Here is an 18798-nt window from a genome sequence, read left to right on the forward strand (position 1 = left end):
TGCGGCGCCCCCAGCCACCATAGTCCTCGATAATATTGTAGCGGTGCTTAGGCGAAGCCCTGCAGCAGTAGTACATCAAGATCGTCACCACGCCGTCGTGCTGACGGAACTCTTCCCCGACACTTTGCTGGATCGGAGTCCGGGGATCGTCATCGAGCTGAACGTGTGCTAAAACTCGGAGGTGCCGTAGTTTCGGTGCTTGATCGGTCGGACCGTGAAGACGTAAGACTACATCAACCAAACGCTTCCGTTGTTGATCTATAAGGTACGTAGATCAAACTCTCCCCTCGTTGCTATGCATCACCATGATCTTGCGTGTGCGTAGGAAAATTTTGAAATTACTACGTTCCCCAACAACATCTCCATCTGTACATAATGCTGCAACATCATCCCCTAGCTTCCATACTCTCCCAGCAATACACGCAGGAATTGAGATGTTGGGTCGTCGTGCTACTGTCTGAACCCATGCTGTTCAAAAAACTGAAGTTTATAAGACAGGGGAATTGAACAGAGCAGAGGAGGACAGAGCATGGGACAGAAAGTACCAATACATGTTTATATTTGAGGGCAGAAAGTACCAATACATGTTTATATGCAACAGCAAGTAACACAGTACCAGTACATGTTTACATTTGAGAGCAAGTAACAAGATTCATATGACACAAAGTAAGAAGATTCATGATTCAGCTTCAATTGGCTTGTCATCTTGAGCAGCTTCTAGATTGGCACCTTCGACAACTTCATCGTCAATAATACTATGTAAGACAGATTTGTCTCCTGCTTCTGCATCTGCCTCTACACTCATAAATGCATCTTCATTCTCATTCAGTTCCTCATCATGTTCAGAAAACATCTAAAAAAAGAGGACATTAGTCTGTCAAACAACATTGACCTGATCAAATCACAACATAAATATACACCATGTATATATCTAGTTTCAGGAAACAAGCACAAATGCATTACTGTGTATGCAGTATTGAAGTATTGAAGCTGCTAACATTTGACACAAAACAAGCACAAATACAGTGTTCTATTTGTTGTCTCCAAGTGCTAACATTTGGCACAAAAAGCAAGGGCATGTATTGCCTACAAAACACATTCTGCAGGAGTGCTTATTTTCGTGGGAATCACAGGTTTACAGAGAGGTGGGGTAGCTCACCTTCAGCTGCGATGTGGAGAACCGAAAGTGGGCAGGTCTTCAGGAGGTGGAGCACCGGCAGCGGACGAACCGTGTGGAAGAGGACGGGTAGTGGTGAGTGGTGACGAACTGTAGTGGTTGAACTGGTCCTTGGGAGGTGGAGCACCGGCAGCGGACTTCTGGCGGTGGAGCGATCGACGGGAGGTTGGGGTTGGCGGCGGCGCAGGGGCTCAGGGCCGCCGCTCGTGGCGCCCGTCTTCACCTGCCAGGGCCGCCGCTCGGGCGACGGTCTTCACCGGCCAGGGCCACCGCTCGGGCGCCGGTCCTTGTTCTGGGGGGCGCGGCGTGCATCGAGGCAAGCAGCAGGCGGCGGCTAGGGTTAGTAGTTGGAGAACGAGAGATTGGCTGCTGGTGGTTTCTGTGAATCAGGATGTGAGGATGCGAGGTCGTGTACTCTACTCTGTAGTTGGGTCTAGTGGTTTGGCCGGACGGGCCATGGGATGGGCTTTTATTAATCGGTCTATTTGGTCTATTCGGTCCTAAACATAGCATGACCGATCAGACCGAAACTAGTTCGGTCTTCTATTTGCACAGACCGTTTTCTATTCGGTCTTTTCGAATTCGGTCTTTTCGGGTTCGGTCTCGGTCTTTTCAGTTTTGGTCTTTGGTTTTTATGCCCGGGGTGAGCAGGAGGACACGCCCATCGAATCTGGCCGGAGGAGATGGAGGAGCGGGCCGAGGGGATTACGTGGGTGTGCTGGGCGCTGCTGGCAGCCACCGGATTCGGCCGGGATCGACCGCCATAGGTGGCGGCGGCGAGAGTCTCGTGGGACAGGGACAAAGAATTGGCATTATACCAAAAACTCGAGCAACGTCGCGGTTTATGATTGAATCTCAGAGACATTCTTTTCACTTTGGTGATCCATGTCCATGGCCTATTTCAAATTCATTGCGAGTTTTGGCAACGACCATAAGACGTGCATATGGTGGCGGGATGTCCTAGATGAATCCATATTGGAGGGGCTCGGTTGCAATTGAGCATATTTCTTGTAGTGATAGTTCAGGGTATGGAGTTCCGGGATTTGAAGGTCGGGGTTCATTTGCGACCGCGTCTACAACCACAAGGTTCGTTTCAGACTTCACTCAAAATAAAACCAATACGTTTCTTTGAAAAATAAAGTGTGACGAGGAACATTCACGAAGGCCAAAACTATTAATACAAATAAACAAAAAAACAAATTGATTCTTGTCGGCCAATATTTTATGGGTTTTTATGGAAGAACCATAGAAATTGCATAAAATGTTAGATGTGAACGAAAATTGGCATGTGTGCTTGCCATGTTGTTGTGTGCGTGTGCAAAAAATTTGGTTCCGTTTGGGGTGGATCCAAAAAAACACTTTGAGACTTGGCCTTCCGTCATAACCGAAGCAGCACGTTTCCACATGGTGTATCTCTTGCCATGCATGACACGATTCCAAAATTTGGCATCATGTGGGAATTGCCAACGGAGGACCCCCCCCCCTCCCCCGCCAAAAATGAATGAGTTCAGACACCAAACACAAGTTCCGTCACGACCGGAGTGTATTTTATGGTTTTTTCATCGGAAAACCATAGAAATTGCATAAAATGTTAGATGTGAATGAAAATTGGCATGTGTGCTTGCCATGTTGTTGTGTGCGTGTGCAAAAAATTTGGGTCCGTTTGGTGGATCCAAAAAAACACTTTGAGACTTTGCCTTCCGTCCTAACCGAAGCAGCACGTTTCCGCATGGTGCATCTCTTGCCATGCATGACACGATTCCAAATTTGGCATCATGTGGGAATTGCCAAGGGAGGACCCCACGCCAAAAATGAATGAGTTCAGACACCAAACACAAGTTCCGTCACGACCGGCGTGTATTTTATGGTTTTTTCATCGGAAAACCATAGAAATTGCATAAAATGTTAGATGTGAACGAAAATTGGAATGTGTGCTTGCCATGTTGTTGTGTGCGTGTGCAAAAAAATTGGGTCCGTTTGGTGGATAAAAAAACACTTTGAGACTTGGCCTTCCGTCCTAACCGAAGCAGCACGTTTCCACGTGGTGTATCTCTTGCCATGCATAACACGATTCCAAAATATGGCATCATGTGGGAATTGCCAAGGGAGGACCCCACGCCAAAAATGAACGAGTTCGAGTTCAGACACCAAACACAAGTTCCGTCACGACCGGCGTGTATTTTACGGTTTTTCATCGGAAAACCATAGAAATTGCATAAAATGTTAGATGTGAACGAAAATTGGCATGTGTGCTTGCCATGTTGTTGTGTGCGTGTGCAAAAACTTTGGTTCCGTTTAGTGGATCCAAAAAAACACTTTGAGACTTGGCCTTCCGTCCTAACCGAAGCAGCACGTTTCCACATGATGTATCTTTTGCCATGCATGACACGATTACAAAATTTGGCATCATGTGCGAATTGCCAAGGAAGGACCCCACGCAAAAAATGAACAACTTCAGATACCAAACACAAGTTCCATCACGACCGGCGTGTATTTTACGGTTTTTTCATCGGAAAACCATAGAAATTGCATAAAATGTTAGATGTGAACGAAAATTGGCATGTGTGCTTGCCATGTTGTTGTGTGCGTGTGCAAAAAATTTGGGTCCGTTTGGTGGATCCAAAAACAAAACACTTTGAGACTTGGCCTTTCGTCCTAACCGAAGCAGCACATTTCCACATGGTGTATCTCTTGCCATGCATGACACGATTACAAATTTTGGCATCATGTGGGAATTTCCAAGAGAGTACCCCACGCAAAAAATGAACGAGTTCAGACACCAAACACAAGTTCCGTCACGACTGGCGTGTATTTTACGGTTTTTTCATCGGAAAACCATAGAAATTGCATAAAATGTTAGATGTGAACGAAAATTGGCATGTGTGCTTGCCATGTTGTTGTGTGCGTGTGCAAAAAATTTGGGTCCGTTTGGTGGATCCAAAAGAACACTTTGAGACTTGGCCTTCCGTCATAACCGAAGCAGCACGTTTTCACATGGTGTATCTCTTGCCATGCATGACACGATTCCAAAATTTGGCATCATGTGCGAATTGCCAAGGGAGGACCCACGCCAAAAATGAACGAGTTCAGACACCAAACACAAGTTCTATCACGACCGGCGTATATTTTACGGTTTTTTATCGGAAAACCATAGAAATTGCATAAAATGTTAGGTGTGAACGAAAATTGGCATATGTGCTTGCCATGTTGTGTGCGTGTGCAAAAAATTTGGGTCTGTTTGGTGGATCCAAAAAAACACTTTGAGACTTGGCCTTCCGTCCTAACCGAAGCAGCACGTTTTCACATGGTGTATCTCTTGCCATGCATGACACGATTCCAAAATTTGGCATCATGTGCGAATTGCCAAGGGAGGACCCACGCCAAAAATGAACGAGTTCAGACACCAAACACAAGTTCTATCACGACCGGCGTATATTTTACGGTTTTTTATCGGAAAACCATAGAAATTGCATAAAATGTTAGGTGTGAACGAAAATTGGCATATGTGCTTGCCATGTTGTGTGCGTGTGCAAAAAATTTGGGTCTGTTTGGTGGATCCAAAAAAACACTTTGAGACTTGGCCTTCCGTCCTAACCGAAGCAGCACGTTTCCACATGGTGTATCTTCTGCCATGCATGACACGATTCCAAAATTTGGCATCATGTGCGAATTGCCAAGGGAGGACCCCACGTAAAAAATGAACGACTTCAGACACCAAACACAAGTTCCGTCAAGACCGGCCGTACTGACACTTGTGGGTTTGGACGACTCGTACTGACATTTGGCATCATGTGGGTTCGAACAACTCATACTAGCTCATACTTGCGTGGGTCCGGGCATCCGTTCAATGGGCACAATTAATGCGACCTTGACAATTTATAATGAAAGCAACACATTATATGAGAACGTTATTCATCGTGTTAATATGTGCAGGGAACGCATTATGTGAGGGCGTGATTGGAAGGGAGGTGGGGCCCCTTTGTGGTGAGATAAATGATACATATACGTAGTCTAACAGAAGTAGATAACCGATCGGCGATTTTGTTTCCTTTCCAGAAAGGTAGCTATCGTTAGCAACGGAAGGAGACGAGGCATGCACGCCCTACATTACCGGACTGCATGCAAAAGATTTTGTGGAGGTGGTATTTTCGATAGGAAAATTTTGAAGGATTCTAGAAAGTTACTTCCAATCCCATCAACAATAAACAAAACAAGGGTTTATTCTTCGGCAAGAAATAAATGACTAGATTGTAACCTACACGATCGTGTACCCAGCCTATATATATGCTTTGTATGCATCAACCTAAACCTCACCACAGCCCAGCCTCCCTCCTTGAATCCCATCCTTGAACCTTGAGCAGAACCAACCAATCTCGCCATCACCATCACCACCACCGTCATATGTCTTCCTATCATCCTGCCGCGTCCGTCAGGCCTGCACAGTCAGTCACGAAGCAGTCCAAGTCACGTGCATCAAAGCCCCCACCTTCATCGACAAAGTCAAGTGCACCGAAGCCGCCACACTCGTCGGCAAAGAAGGTATACATATCTCATTGAACCCGTACATCAACTCGTGTAGATCAGCATGACATAGCAGTCCCGATTTACCATAGCCTACTATAGATCCACATGACGCCTCTTGTGTAGATCAGTCCCGATTTCCTTTTTTTTGAATGACAATCCCGATTACATCCTGTTTACATTACATCAAAAAAAGATCAGTAGATTACATAAAAAAGATTAGCTTAAGTACAAGTTACATTAATCAAATCATTACTTCAGCCTGGCACGTCTTAAACTAATTAGCTAGCAATATAGTACGTCAACGAATGAGTACAGTAAAGTTATATTTTTATTTCTCAATAGTTTGTACAGTAAAATTATATTTTTATTTCTCAGTAAAAATATGCTGAAAATCCGTAGGCACGTTCACCATAGCCTACTCTTACTGAAGATAGAAAGAGAACATGCATGCAAATTAAAACAACACCGCATATAGCCAAATAAACAGCCTAAATGATAATCTTAATTATTTGTTCACAATAAATCTCTTATTTTTGTTGGCTTGTCACTGAAAATAATCTTTGCACATACAGGGTACCCAGGTTGTATCAATGCACGGGTACTCGGAGTTTGTCCAGTCGCTAACCCAGGAACAGTATGTCATAGCTAGTCAAACGACAATTCGCGAACAGTTTGTCTAATTCACATCTAGATGTTTTTTAAGGATGTCACATCTAACCACCCACAAATATATAATGGAGCAACAAGAAGCAAAAAAAAAACTAGGACAAAAAAATGGACCACAAACAGAGTGAAAATCAGCTTAGATGTGACATAACTATGTTACATCTAGATGTGTCCTAGACAGACCCATTCGCGAAACTCTGAAGACTCCCGCAATGAACGTTAGGAGAGTTTTGTGCCAAAAGATTGCTAGCACATATGATTCACAAGTTGTCGCGTTTGTGATACACGGGGTACCTATGAGAATAACCTTGCAAGACGTAGAACACATCACAGGCCTGCCCAGCATGGGGAGGGACTATGTCCCTCCTCCGTTCAAAGAAGTGCAGGACTTATGGCGTGATTTAAAGGATCCTGAAGATAACAAAGTGACCTTGAAAGGTATATGATATTTTCAGAACTATTTTTTCGTTTGATAATGGAACAAATTTCATAATTACAATACTTGACAAACAACCTTTTCAGGTCTTCGTAAGAAGATGATTGGCGAAGAGAGGCCACGGTTTGTGAAGCCTTATGTCTTGTACACCATTGGCAAGTTGGTTTGCCCAACGACACAACCCTATGTTGATCCCAAATATTTGGGAATTGTTATCGACATACATACTATAAACTCCATAAATTATGCTAAACTATTTCTTGACCACTTAATGTCAAGTGTGAGGAAGTTTGTGAACGGTGCCGTGAACTTGGAGGGGAATCTCCCACTACTGCAGGTAGTACAAACTCATTATTTCCTATGATATTCTTTAATTGGTCAATTATGTATTCTTTTTAATTCTCTCCCAGACTTGGTTCTATGAGAAATTCCGAGTCGACCATATTGATCGCACCATTTCCTATCTTCAACGAGATAAACCATTGATACAATACTGGGACGAAGAAAAGGCAGCAAAGGTCGACAAAATAATATCGCAGAACTACATAGGAGTAGGACAGGTATATGCTTACTGTTGCTAGTTGTCATCTGCTCAATTTTTGCAAAATGACTCATAATATATAAAAAATTGCAGATGATAGACGACCTCAGGCGCCCTTGGAAGCCAATGCCGAAGGCTTCACATCAGCCTACAAAGTTTACTTTTGAGGTACGTCCTATGTAACTTGTACAATGATACTACTCGTTTCTTAGGCTGAAACTATTTGTTTGTACAAATATTTTTATGAAACCATCAGTTCTAATTTATCTTAACTTGTAGGTCGATGGGACACTAGGCTGCGTACTCGCCCAGGTGGGAGAGATAAAAGCAATAGTGTGTCAGCAATATTCGGAGATTTCCGCAAAACTGGACGGAGTAGAAAGGCGCCAGAAGCAAAACATCATGCGCTTGGAGGACTTCATTTGTGCATTCAATGTATGCATTTGTTCTTTTTTTGTTGTAATTCATCCTTCTAGATGAGTGCATGACTAACATTTTTTCATTAATAGGATCATCGATTTGGAGTAGGACAGAAGGACTTTAATGAGGGTCAGAGAGTTGATAATAATATCAAGGTATGTCACAAAATTTCTAACTGTCTTCATGTCAGAATGTATGCTAACCATTTTTCATTTTAACGTGCGAACTAGAAAACCTCAAAGAATGTTGCTGCTAGTACAAATGAAGTGCCAAAGTGTGTCTACAGCAACCCCAACAAGAACCTTGCTGGGGAATTTGAGGTATGAATTCCATCTTGGTACAATGTTTTTTGTCAACCATACTTAGTGCTAACTTGTCCATCTGTACAGAAGGTAAAAAAACACCTGTGGACCCCCACAAAGGAAAAACAGACAGAGATGACGCTGTGGACTCATTTGGTAAGCGTTTTAGGAGTGACAGCAAGAACTTACCCTCCCAATCTGAGGTCAGCATCACATGTCTGAACTATATTGCTAGGAAAGGGTTTATTTCAACCATATTCTTAACTTGATGACAACATTGCAGAAGGTGAAGAAAACATATGCACACCCCCAGAAGTCAAAGACTGAAAGAGACGATAGCAAGAACTTACCCTCCGAATATGAGGTCTGCATCACATCTTAACCAAATTGCTAACAAACGTTTTTCTCAACCCATATTCCTAACCTTAAGTCAAATATCGCAGAAGGTCAAGCATACGTCCATGGATGCCATGGACTCCATAGGGAGGCGTGTCAGACATGACAGCCGGAAGAAAAAGAAGTCTTCACTCCTTCAGAGCGAGGAATATGAATTTTACACCCCCGCGCTCAGAAGGAAAAGAGCTCTATCTCAACAGACACATGACAGTAACGATATTATGTACACACAGAATAAGAAGATGAATCCCGGGAAAAGCAGCGCCCAGCAGCTAAAACAGCTCAAGGAGGACTTGATCAATTTTCAGGCAGAAACAGATCGAGTTACACAGAATATAGTAGTTGACTATGTAAACACTACTCCTGAGACCGCCAAGTTGGTGAAGATCAAGGACATACTTCTAACGCAGAAGTATCTTAAATGCCTGACAACACCAGATCATTCCTCCTTTGCAGCTTGGGTGGATGACGATGTAAGTGCTAACGCAAAATAGTATCTTTGATTATTTATATGTTTTCCAATTAAACTAATATCTTCTTTCTTAGGTACTCCATGCGGCGTTTGAAATCCTACGCCTGGACGGACTAGAAGGTGTACGAGACCATGGTACCGTGTGTGTCGAAAGGTCGACCATTGTCAACATCCTAAAGAGAGATGGCACAGTCCCGAATTGTACCTTGGATGTTTTAAGCGGCAAATCAGGCACTAAATGGGGAGATAACTACCTGAAGCATGACATGGTAAAAAAAATCCACCCTTCTCTTATATAAATAAGAAATTTTATTTTTAGGCACTTCAAACCAGTTACAAATTTTGCACGCAGATTTTTCTACCTTCAAATATTCCCAACCACCACTGGTTCCTGGCTGTTGTCAACTCCCAAAAGAGGGAGATTCAAATTCTGGACTCACTCCAATCACGCAACAACCGCAAAGAAGTAATTGCTGCGGTGAGGCTCTAACAACATTTTATATAACTTACAGTTTATACGAATAATGTACTAAATTGAGTGATATGTTACTTGCAGCTTCTTGGAATGGAAACACATATTGATATAGCAGTGATGAAAAATAGAATGCCAGGAAGTAGATGGTCGGACACTCAAGTGGCTTCGTGGCCTATCACAGACTATGAAGTGCCACAGCAAAAAGATGGGTGTTGAAATACATCCAATATTGGACTAGAATGAGATTGTCGGCAATATTCAACCAGGTACCTACATCTTCCCTATCTAACTTAACTTTCACATATACAAAGGGTCCTAACGTCTACCTCCTATGCAGGATGACATAAGACAGTTCAGAAGATGGTTTGCTGCTGCGTTGATCAATTCACCTCACAATGAGTTGAAAGTTCGGAAGGCCATACCAGCAGTTGACTTAGAAGATGATTTAGAAGACGTCGACCTCGGAGGTGACGACGGACACAACGACAGCGGAGATGTCTTAGGAGACGATGGTTCCGCACTATAGTTGTGTGGTGCTAGACTTAGGGAAGAGTTAATAGGATTGGGGTGGTGTGGTTTTTGCCCCGTAGACGGTTTCCACACCGTTTTCAATTTTATTACTTTATCTATACATCGGAGATGTATCAAACATTTTTTTTGGTTCTGCTACTTTATCTATACGGCAAATTGCCGTACATTTACTACTTTTATCCATATTGAATATCTACATTAATTTTTAATTAAAGTCTTTCACGCACAAAATCTTGTATTCTTTGTTTAATGATGCAATTCCCTTTGGTTTATAGGATGTGATTCAAAAAAAAATTTCTAAGTGGCTTTACACTTTCAGTCGCAATTTCCTTGTTACTTGTGTCCTTGGAAGCAACACAATTTTTTTAAACCTGGGGTTTCAATTCTGTATTATGCCAATGAATGATAGGCAAATGATGTCCTGTTATTTCAACTTGTGCATCCTACCATTTAATCGATGATCAGGATTTTCTAAAAAGCCAACTTGGCCACCAACTTGGGAACTATCCATTGCCTATCTGAGTGTTGAACAGGTGTACTAATTAACTAGACTGAACTGGAATGTCTGTTCAAATGACCATGACTGAATCGGCTGAAACTGAAACATGCTCTATGTGGAACCTGAAACTGCACATGCTCTGCACTAATATCACATACAAAAAAAATCCTTGTGTACATGAGCTCCTGTACTTTCGGACTTGCTGCTATACAAGCTAGTGTGGATTTCTGAATTTGAACAAGTACACAAGATGAGCAGAGAGGACGAGCATGGACCTGAACTGCTGCTGGTGTGATGGAACTCGTCCTCCTCCTAGGCGAGGACCATGGCTGGATCAGCTTTTTCCCTCCAAATCGCTTGTCACTGCTATACAGGAAGGATAGACATACACGTTTGACATCATTGTTTATCTCCACACGGCACTATTTGAGTGAGAAACAAAAACATAGGATTTGTGATGCTATGACATCTTAATTATTCATGAACTAAGCTGAATAAGCCTAGGTCCAATTTCAGAATAAGCCTCGGTACAGACACAGCTAGCAAGTGGCGGTGCCTGGGCCAGAGACGATGGAGAAGCTAGCTTACGAAATCGAGGAAAGAAATGGGGGCCAATGGATCGATGGGTCGGATGCGAGTACCTGCATCGGCCACGACAGATCTGTACGGCACTGGTCGGCGTGTAGGGCCTTGACGGCGACGGGGCATGCTGGCAATGTCTCGCCTTAGTCCTCCCCCTCGGCGACCCGCTCCACATCCTGCAGCTTAGGAGGGGAACACGAACGGCGGGACATTTAGCCGCCGACCACAGCCGCCGACCAGAAAAACAACTTGTATCAAGATTCCTCACCATAATAATAACAATGATTCCAGCTTCTATAGATGTGCAATTTCAACGACTACAAACCCAAATTACAGACCCAAATATCATCCAATGCGGCAAATCAAATCAATCGATAAGTGAGATCTGTACGAAGCTAGTACCTTAGTGGAACTCCAACTCGGCGGCGCGCAGGGCCGTCACGGCGATGGGGCATGCCGCTGCAGCAACGTCTCGCCTTCGTCCCCCTCCCCCTCAGCCACCAGCTCCAGAACACAAATGGCAGGGCCATCTCGCCGATGATGACTGTGACACCATGGGGGCAACGCCGCAGCGCCCGCTCATCTGGCCGAAGGCGGGGCACCAAACCCTAGCGCCCGCACTGACTGCGCGAAGGGCCGTCACGGCGACCGGGGCTCGTCATCGTCCTCTCGCCCTACCGCGGCCAGCGTTCGATTGGGATTTTTTTCTCATTCGAGGTCTGCCTAAACAGTCGGCCTCATTTCCCTCAAGGAGCAGACGGCGATGGCTAATGAAAAAAAAAGATGAATACGTGAAATTCCACAAATGCCCTTCACTCGTTTTCTGAGGAAACCAGCCCGCGTTTTTGGTAAACAGCGAACTACCGAAACTACCCCTGATAAGAAAATATACTATCGAAAATCTGTGGTAGTATTTCCATATCTGAACCGTCCAAACGAAAATATGAACGGTCAATATTGATCTGATGCACCGTAAAAGGTCTCTTTCCTTTCCCCCGCCAGCCACCGCACTCGCTCCTCTTGGGCCAAATTAGATTAGCTTGCCGCTGGCGCTGCAGCCAGAACCACCCCATATCTTCACCGCTGCATTAACCGCCACACTCTCGTGGACCAAAAAGGTAACCACCAAGCTTGGTTTTGTCCAAATCAGAACCGGCGGACGACCAAGATGTCGTAGAGCACCCGAGGATGAGTTAGGAGGCTCGAAATCGCGACCACACTGGTGAAATTCTAAAAGCCGGAGTTCGGCCACGGCATTACTTTGCACCCAATCGGAATAGAGCAAAAGATCATGCCAAGCTTATGAAGGATTAGTTTGCACCCAATTCAACCTATCCAGAGAAATATTTTCGCTGGCGATTTCGGATGCACCAAAGTCTCTTCCTCAGCATTGCAAAAGTTGTTGAGGAGCACGATCCATGGTTTACACATATGAGAAATGCATCGGGAGAGATACGTGCATGCCCATTGATGAAGTGTGTCGTGGTTGTTCGAGTGCTTGACTATGGGTGTTCGGCAGACGCCATTAATAACTATGTCCGCATTGGGGAAGATTCTTATCCTAGAGGCCGTTCGAAGATGCACACAAGCCGTCATTGAGATCCATGGACCAGAGTACTTGAGGGCGCCAATGATGAAAACACGGAGACTCTTGGGTTGAGTGAAGAGCAGAGACTCTTGGATTGAGTGAAGAACAAGGATTGCCAAGGATGCTTGGATCAATTGATTGCATGCATTGGACATGGAAGAATTGTCCTACGGGATGGAGAGGTCGGTACAAAGGGCACTCCAAAGATCCAACCATCATTCTTTAGGCAGTTGCATCGGAGGATCTATGGATTTGACATTCTTTTTTTGGCTTGCATGGCTCTCATAATGACCTGAATGTGCTTTCTAGATCAGCATTGTACGCAAGGCTTGTTGCCAGAGATGCTCCTCCTTGCAACTATGTTATCAATGGTCGTCAGTACGCGATGGGCTACTACCTTGCAAATGTCATCTATCCTCCATGGGCAACATTTGGTGAAGACAATCTAGCATCCTAAAGGCAACAAGATATCCCACTATGCAATGCGTCAAGAGTCCAAAAGAAAGGATGTTAAGAAAGCTTTCGATGTGCTTCAAAAGCGCTTTGCCATTATTCCGAGTATTGGAAGCCAGAGGTTCTATCAAAAATAATGACATGTTGCATCTTGCATCATCTTGCACAACATGATCATTGAGGATGAGAGAGGCATGTCAAAGAACTTTCGGTACATCTCCAATGGGGATCCTGTCGAGCTGGAACACAATATGACTATCTGGCCTCCACACCCTCATCTCCTTTGCCAAGGCCTATGAACAACGACATTTTACTCCAACATTAGCACACGAGCTTTTCTGGGCCTATAAGGCCCTCACGCCACTCCGATTCTCCTGGGGTGAACGCAGCCAAAATACCTTCCACGCCAGCACTGCTAGCACTTGTTCTGTTGTCGACCACTCCATGGCCAACCCCGCGACGGCAGGTTCGGTGCCTCACCCCTGAGTTTTTTTTGACCATGTCCTCACCCCTGAGTTGGCAGGACATCGTTGTCAGGGCCTTTGCTTCGACTGCAACGAGATTTATGTTCATGGTCATTGGTGCACGCGGCTCTTATTCATCGAGGCTAACGACTACGACCACCACAACTGGTAGCACCCAGGGTCCCTTGGGAGGCAATTGACAACCGAAAACTTGCAAACAAGCTGTTTTTCAAGGAAGGGGGAAATGTCGTATTGTGTTCACGCTCCAGCCAATTTATCCAAAAGTCTGAACTGATGGAGAGAGGCGGGCAATATATTTTAACACTCCCCTCTACATCTAGGTTGCTTTAGCCCTTAACGTGGGATCAATGCAGGCCACAAATATCATTATTTTTAACACTATGTTAGCAGGGTCAAACTCGAGATCTCTTGTTTGGAATTCTAGATGAATTGGCTAAAGCATGAGTTCGGTAGTTATGTGGGCCAGCCCATCAGACATGGAGTATTATCCCTTAATTAGAGTCCAAGTTGATTAAGCAACTTTGTTAGGAAAGAGTCCAGTAGTTTAGAGACTGCATTAGAGTTTGACTACATTTACCGGCTTGTTGGTCAAGTCTTGTCTATTATATAAAGTGGCTGACCCCTATATCAATAAAGCGGAGAAGAATATTGTCATTTACTTTATCTAATTTTCAGTAACTAGGTTATGTCTGTAGTAGATTCTCCCAAGGTAAGATTAAATTGTTAACCTATGGAATTTGCCTTGCTCTTTCTACATATCAAAGCATAAAAGAGGTTTGAGTAGATTGTAAAATGCCTTTGTTTTTCCTTTGAAACTCAATCCAAATGTTAAAATCCCTTCATTTTCCTATGTGTCCTTCATTTGAACCAAATGGATGAATAGTGTCACCAAATGAAAATTTCCTATTCTATGCTTTCCCCTACTTTTCCTATGAAAAAAGGAATAACAACAACAACAACAAATCCTTTTGGTCACAAGCAAGTTGGGGTAGGCTAGAGTTAAAACCCATAAGATATTGAACCCAAGCCATGGTTCTGGCAGGTGGACAGCTAGCTTCCCCACATCCCTGTCCATGGCTCAATCATTGGTGATATTCCAGTCATTCATATCTCTTTTTACGGACTCCTCCCTTGTCAAGTTTGGTCTACCCCGATTAGCTTAAGATTATCAACATGCCTTAACCGTCTGCTACGCACTATTGGCGCTTTTGAAGGCCTGCGTTGTATATGCCCAAACCATCCCAAACGATGTTGTACACGATTATCGACCCTTTCTTGTGTGACCACATATCCATCTCAACATGTGCATCTCTGCTAGAGCTAGCTATTGGACATGTCACCTTTTAGTTGGCCAACATTCAACGCCATATAACATCGTAAGTCGAATCGACATCCTACAGAACCTGCCTTTTAGCTTTTGTGGCACTCTCTTATCACAAAGAACGCCAGAAGCTTGGCGTCACTTCATCCATCCAACTTTGACTCAATGGCTCACATCTTCATAGATATCACCATCCTTCTGCAACATTGACCCCAAATATCAAAAGGGTGTCCTCCTGATGATGAAGGACATCTTCATCGATATCACCATCCTTCTACAGCACTGACCCCAAATATCGAAAAGTGTCATTTTGAGGTACCATCTGCCCATCAAGGCTAACTTCCTCCTCCTCCTCATGCCTAGTAGCACTGAAACTGCACCTCATGTGAATTCAGGGTGGGGCGGTGGCCCTCTAACTCAACTAGTTTGTTGCAGCATGGATTATGCGAGGAAATAAACTAATTCCAGGGCCCTGTTAAGATGATTATCACAAACTTACAAAAACAATGCCTATCTGGAGCTTTGACAATTGACATGATGCAATTATCTTATATTTTCAGAACGAAAAAAAGGTCCGAGCACAAAGTTGCAAGCCTGTAAACCAAATTACCATTTTCCAATTCACAGCCACAGCTTCATAATTATCAATCTCGCGCTTGTAGACATAGTTGCACAGGGGTTTGATCCGATCCCGTGCTGCGAAAAAACCAAATATTTTGGCAGGTCCAGGCTGGGTATGGTGATATCCAGCGATTTTAAGATCAAAGAACTGCACCAAGACCATTGTAGATCGATCACAGCTATTTGAGCAATCATTGATCCCAACATCGTTAACAGTGACTGCATATTCAATAGATGAACCGTGAGATTATACTGAGATACTATATAATTGGGGTAAAAATATATACTACATAATCAGTGACAGAGGATAATATGATGTATGGCAACGCAGCAACAGAAAGTAGTAGATTATTTAACAACAGAAACGTACTTTCAGACTCGTCATGGAGTTCATACTCTTTACAAAACCAACCCCTCTCTTTATCAACAAGGGGGTCATTGTATGCGCGGAAAAGAGAGAGTGGCGCAGGGCCCCGAAGACGAAAATCAGGATTCGCATAGATTCTATAAGTCTGTTCACCACGGTCATAACTAACCCTTGGAAAATCGTCAACTGTAAAAGGTTGGTTTGTCCCTACATGAAAAATCATCAAAATAGTGAAATCAAGTAAGAACTTTGTCTAGGATGTGGACTTGCACAATCCATACATCCCTTACTGACATGGAAGCTAAATGTACAAGGCTAAAAATCCCTAGATGAATCACTACAGAAAGCATTGCAGAGAAACCAACTGCGATTGACTAGGCTACACTCAGTATACCTGAAAAAAAAATCCACATTCATATTAAGGGTGTGTGCCCAATATCATCAACAAGTTAAGCACGGACCTCATGTTCAAAAACACGATTTTATTTTCGATTATAAGGCAAGTCTATATGACTAATTCAGCAAGATGTTATTATTGTTTCTGAACCTCTTTGCTGTATGTTAAATCAGGAGCAATGATCTATAACTAAGCAAAACCAATTGCATGTCAGACATACATGGATTAAAAGTTTAAAACAGCCAGGAAACACAAATCAAGTGAAATATCGATTACGGGGTTTGTCTTACATTCCTCTTCCTCGTCACTGCCGCTGTCGCCGAATGTCCATCCGGCGTGGTCCTCGTCCGCCGTGATGGACATGGCTGAATCCCCACAGTCGCTCGGAGAAGTTGAGGGGGCAGGAGGCCTCTTCTTGCTGTGGAAGACTGGGCGGAGTAAAGGATTACTGCCGGTTCACCTCGGCCCCCGTCGATCTCCGCGCCCACTGTCCACGCCGACGCAACTTTGTCGACGCCGCTAGGCTTTAGAGGAAGAGGAGAGGGTGGTGGTAGGTAGCATTTGGGTTTATTTTTAGGCCTCTTATGGTTAATAGGATAGGATTATCGTAGGAATAGAAATTTCGTAGGAAATGAGATGGTATGTATCTTAAATTCTACATAAAAAAAATTTCATTGAGTTTAGCCTCATTTTTATTTTCCTATGAAATGTGAAGGATAGGAACCAATTCTATGTAGGAATAGGAATCCATTCCTATGAACTAAAAGGCTTTAAAGAAAAAATCCTATAAGAATCATATCCTCTAGAATTCCTATGAAATTCCTCCAAACCAAAGTAGGTCATAAGGTAGAAGTATGAATTACTGACAGGTAAGTGGATGTGCGTTCATAGAGATGAGTGTGTACGCGTATATATAAACGCTTGCGTTTATATTGTGTTAAAAGAAAGACAGATAGATGGGTTATGAAAATGTAAAAAAATGAAAGAAAAAAAACGAACCGGCAAATCAATTATAATCTACCGTCGGCGAGATTATGCTGTGCGACTGCCTCAGCGCCGGTACAGTCCACCTTTTTTGCAGGTTTGCAGTGCTCATTCGTCTGGAATTTTCGAGTTAAAAATGCTCGGGGCTATGTACCTCACACCTAATTACAATCATGCCTTCTGGACAGGCTCCATAACTGACTCATTCTTACATATTGTTGTTTTTTCATCGTTATATTTTCTTTGTTACTGTGATTTTAGTTGTAATTCAATGCAATTTGTTTGATTTTCAATCTAACCAGTCACATCCATTTTGTTTGTTTCCTTTCCTTTCCTTTTCTTTCTTTCAGATTTCGTATAATTTGTTTGTAAGACGTGTTGAACTTAAGTAGAATAAAAAATGAGACCGCTGGTTCAGATTTACACCGGGCGGACCGTTGTTTCATTGCGTTATTGGCAAACAAAACCGAAATATTTAAGCAACTTTTTCAGGAAAATGACCTCAGATCAAATGATACATGCAATATCAAATGTAATCTATATTACGAATATCCATTTCTGAGCTCGTACTCATCTGCACCCGGTTAAGAAAAAAAATCAAAACAAATACTAACAAAATTAAAAAAAATCCATTTTTGCATGGAAAATGATTTGGTGCGTGAAGTCCACTCCAAATTTAGATTATTTGGACATATGAGTAGCTCTCAGCATAAAAGAAAAATTGAATTAGAACAGTAGATGAACAATAAACTGTTTCATAGACCCCAAATTTGTCATTTTCACTGAGAGCTATTAAGGTGCCCAAATAAGCTGAAAATTGGAGTGGACCTCACACACCTAAGCTTCTTCCATGCAAAAAAGATAGATTTTTTTTTGAATTTTTAGTACTTTTCTTTTGAATTTACTGTTCACCATGGGAGCACCTATTTTATCGTCTACTGGTCCGCGTCCTTCCTTGGCACAAGTCGCACACCAGGACCGGTCTAGTTGTCAACAGCGGCGAGAGGCCTTCTGCCAGGCCTAGGTCACTGCATTGAGGAGCAGCTTGACCCCAAGCCGTCAGAGCAAGGTACCTCCAATGAATAACGAAGGCTATTTCCAGGTATCGTGAGCTGCAGAAAATTTTTCCCAACACACCTTGATTCAAGGTCTCACTTTTCTTCCTGGCTGGGTCACTGCACTTATATTTTCCCTTTTGAATTTGAATTTGGTTTCAAAACAAAATATGTTTCAAATTCGTTTTAGAAAATAGGAAGAGTGTCAAGGTCATCTTTTGGACCTGTGGACTTTCATTTCCTGCCAAATAAAATGCAAAACCATTTTTAATAATTCCCTTTTGATTTTGAATTGTTTTCAATGAATCCAACTAGTCCTTTTGGGAATTTAATTGGCTTTGAATATTACTTGGGAGTTATCAAGAAAACTTTTACCCAAATAATATTTTCAATGGTTGGGTTCATACCACTGTTTAAAAAATCTTTCGATTCGGCGATTTATCGTACGGTTTATCACAGCTCATAGGTGATACGTCCATTTTGCATCATGCTTTTATATCAATATT

General features: G+C 43.1%; 1 long non-coding RNA gene across 1 annotated transcript; it reads right to left on the reverse strand.

Moving 5' to 3' along the window:
* Positions 1-530: 530 nt before the first annotated feature.
* Positions 531-1610, reverse strand: LOC125508073. Its single transcript, XR_007283215.1, has 2 exons — positions 1160-1610; positions 531-853 (listed from the first exon to the last, which is right to left on the reverse strand). It is a non-coding gene; the product is annotated as an uncharacterized LOC125508073 (long non-coding RNA).
* Between the last annotated feature and the right edge of the window lie 17188 nt (positions 1611-18798).

This window comes from Triticum urartu, chromosome 5 (assembly GCF_003073215.2).
Source record: "Triticum urartu cultivar G1812 chromosome 5, Tu2.1, whole genome shotgun sequence".
NCBI lineage: Eukaryota > Viridiplantae > Streptophyta > Magnoliopsida > Poales > Poaceae > Triticum > Triticum urartu.